The sequence below is a fragment of the Ovis canadensis genome, chromosome Y, assembly GCF_042477335.2.
Source record: "Ovis canadensis isolate MfBH-ARS-UI-01 breed Bighorn chromosome Y, ARS-UI_OviCan_v2, whole genome shotgun sequence".
NCBI lineage: Eukaryota > Metazoa > Chordata > Mammalia > Artiodactyla > Bovidae > Ovis > Ovis canadensis.
Window position 1 is genome coordinate 10,844,193 of NC_091271.1, and position 3,035 is coordinate 10,847,227.

Genomic DNA, 3,035 nt, shown 5'->3' on the forward strand with positions numbered 1-3,035 from the left:
CAGCAAGAGCACCACTTAGAGAGGTGGAGACACAGAGACACTAGCCCTTGGTACACACATAGAAGAATTGCCCAAAACAGTGCTATGCCAGAAGCAGAGATAAAGAGAAACAAAGTGAGCTCTATACCCTAAGGCTCTGGAGTCCTTGAACAGTGGAGATCAACTGTAGCAAACAGTGGGGTTTTTCCCTACTCCCTAGCATCCAGACAGCAACAGATTCTCTGTTCCACGGAGAAGAGTATCCAGCCACATGGTGCCCCTGATTATCCTTTGGATACTCAGGGAGAGTTCCCAGTTATTGATGGTCCTGAGGGACACAGAAGTGTGCTGTTCGGACTGCAGAGCAGCAACTCTTGGTTGGAACTTCCAGAGCCGGGTCAGTGACAGCACCTGGGGTAGCGGCAGATGCAAAATCCAATACCTCTGTGGAGCAGAACATGCCTCGTGGGCATGCTGGACCCCAGGAACCACAGAAGATCCCCTCCACTCCAGTAGAATTTCCATAATGGTGCCACCCACCATGGTCTCAGTTATTGGACTAGATTTGGGCCAGCAGCCTGTGCGTGGCTCTCAGCCTAGGGCCAGGCCTATTTCGCTGATCTATCCAGGGCCCGTTTGCCTTGTCCTATGCTGTCTGCCACCCCTTTCTTCAGCCTCAGGACACTCCACCCACACCAGCCCCAGCTTCCCTAACATCCCCCTCACTCCCTGCTCCCAGAGAGCTAGTGGGTCCTACAGGATTACTGCAGCCTGAGCCACATTTTTGCACCACTTGTTGTGCTATTATGTCCCATCCCTTCACATCTGCCCCAGCCTAGGGTCATAACCAGGGTCAAGAGGAGCTTGAGAGATGGTCAGAGGAATGAGGGAGCATTCTGGGACCCTGGAGTTTCCTAGTTGTGAGTGCCGGGGTTCAGGGCACTGGGGCTGTCGGCCTGCTATCCTGATGCTTTGTGCAGCTGGGACGTTGCACCCACCAGTTGTCACCTTGCAGCCACCAGTTGTCATGCCAGGAAAAGAGGCCACCCTCTTCAGGGTGGAAGCGATGGACGACGATGAGCCCCTGGTGGACGGAGACATGGTGGGGATCAGGCGGCTGTTCCAGCTTCTTGTGGAAGATGTCATCGGAGAGGTGGAGGCTGAGACAGATGAGGAGTGGCAATAGGGATGCTGGTGGAGGACCAGGGCCAGGAAGGCACAGGAGCATGACTGAGCTTCCAGGGCAAGATGCAGTGCAGGCACTGGCCGCCCTGCAGGTGGAACTGAACTCTGAGCATGAGAAAAACTGCAGGGCCTACTTCCAGTTCATGTACAAGAACCATCAGAGGAGGAAGCCTGACTTGGATCAGAGGAACACCATCATCCAGGGCATCCCTTGCTTCTGGGCCATAGCTGTATCCTTTTTGCTGCTCCTTGGGGTCCACTGCTCAGGAGGAGGAGGAGGCATAGGAACCTTTTCCTTCCTCCCTAAACTGTCAGGTGCAGTTGCGGAGCCATCCATGGTCCCACTGAAAGGTGATATTTTCCTTTCAGGACCACCCCCACTTCTTGAACATGGTGATCACTAAGTAGAATTACCTTGACATCACTTATAAACTGTGGTTCCTGGGGTGATGAGTGTGGGTGTGCAAGTGTGTGGATTGTCCACCTGTGGGATTCACATCCATCTCCCTTGACTCTCTACAGGGTATAGGGCACGTCATTCCACTCCTGTCCACTGGTTCTGGGACTTCAAATGGAGAGCATCCAGCCACAGACTGGACACCAGGAGCCTTAAATTTCTCAGCTGGTTGTCAGGTTGCAACTGCCCAGAATCGAACAGGATTGCTGAAGTGTGATTGCTTTGGGCCTGCACACAGCTAGCAATTGATTTGGAATTCTTGGCTGCTGGCTAACCTCGCAAGTATTTCCAGCAGATCATTGGTGAAAATGTGTGGGATGACCCCCCTGAAGTAGTACCCTGGGCAGGAAGTTTCTTCCATGAGAATAACTGACAGAAACATATGTGGAGAGGGGTCCAGAGGTGGGTCTTGAAGGGACAGTTGTGTAGTATCCAGGACACTGTCCTTTACCAAATGGGGATTCTCAGACTCATGCAAGTTGGCTGTAGAGCCTGAATTTGGGTCGTGCATGTAGCAGGTGATATCTTGAGACTGTGTATTTGGAGAGTTGCTGTGTCCGTGAGTGAAGAAAGTCTCCCTCATATCAGCTGTGGCTGCAACACCAGAGTCAAGGTGATACTACTAGAGGCAGGGTGAATTAAGTATCTTGGTCAGAATCATTCTTCCATCGGTCCTGCCATCACCTGGCCTCCTGCTGCTCACTGAGTTTGAGATTGCCTGGGCACTTCACTCCTGTCCTTTAACCTGGGAAGGCCTATCATTAAAAAGGTGTCCTCTCTGGGTTCCCAGTGCACCTTTGTGCTGACTTTGGGATGTTCTGTGAATTTCACATTCACCACTTGGCATCTCACAACCGCCAAACATGCTGCACTGGAAGCAGCTTCAGGCTGCCTTGGGAAAATATGGAAGAGTTCGTGGCGAAGGTGAACTGGGAGCCCCAAGGGCAGGATATGGTACCTACTGTTGCCATCTCTGACATTGCTGGATGTGGTCTTTTTCATCTCCTGAAACACCTGTGTTTCCTGTTTTTGTTTGTGTCCCCATGCTGAGCATGTGTGTGTATACACATGTGTGCTTGTGTTGGCTGTGTGTGTGTGTGCATGCATGTGTGTGTGAATGTGTGTATGTGTCTGGCCCAGGGCAGATGCAGAGATGATGGCAACAAGAAAGGAGGTGCTGAGGAACCATAAAAGGAGGTATGAGGCAACCCCAATCTGAAAGGGGTTTGTCTCCATATCTCTGCATTGACCCTGTCCAGGATTGGAATGAGGAATGGATGGCCAGTGATAATTCCTGACTGTGGCTCCAGATATCTGCAATTAGACCAAATACAAAACACGCTAAACATTTCTACCTTGATGCTGTGTGTGTTTGGGTCAGGAAGTGGTGTTTCATGGCCTAAGGAATCACACA

The 3,035-nt window shown here is 51.4% G+C and overlaps 1 pseudogene; it reads left to right on the forward strand.

The window, feature by feature from the left end:
- Positions 1 to 785: 785 nt before the first annotated feature.
- Positions 786 to 1,994, forward strand: LOC138431243 (testis-specific Y-encoded protein 1-like; annotated as a pseudogene).
- Positions 1,995 to 3,035: the final 1,041 nt, after the last annotated feature.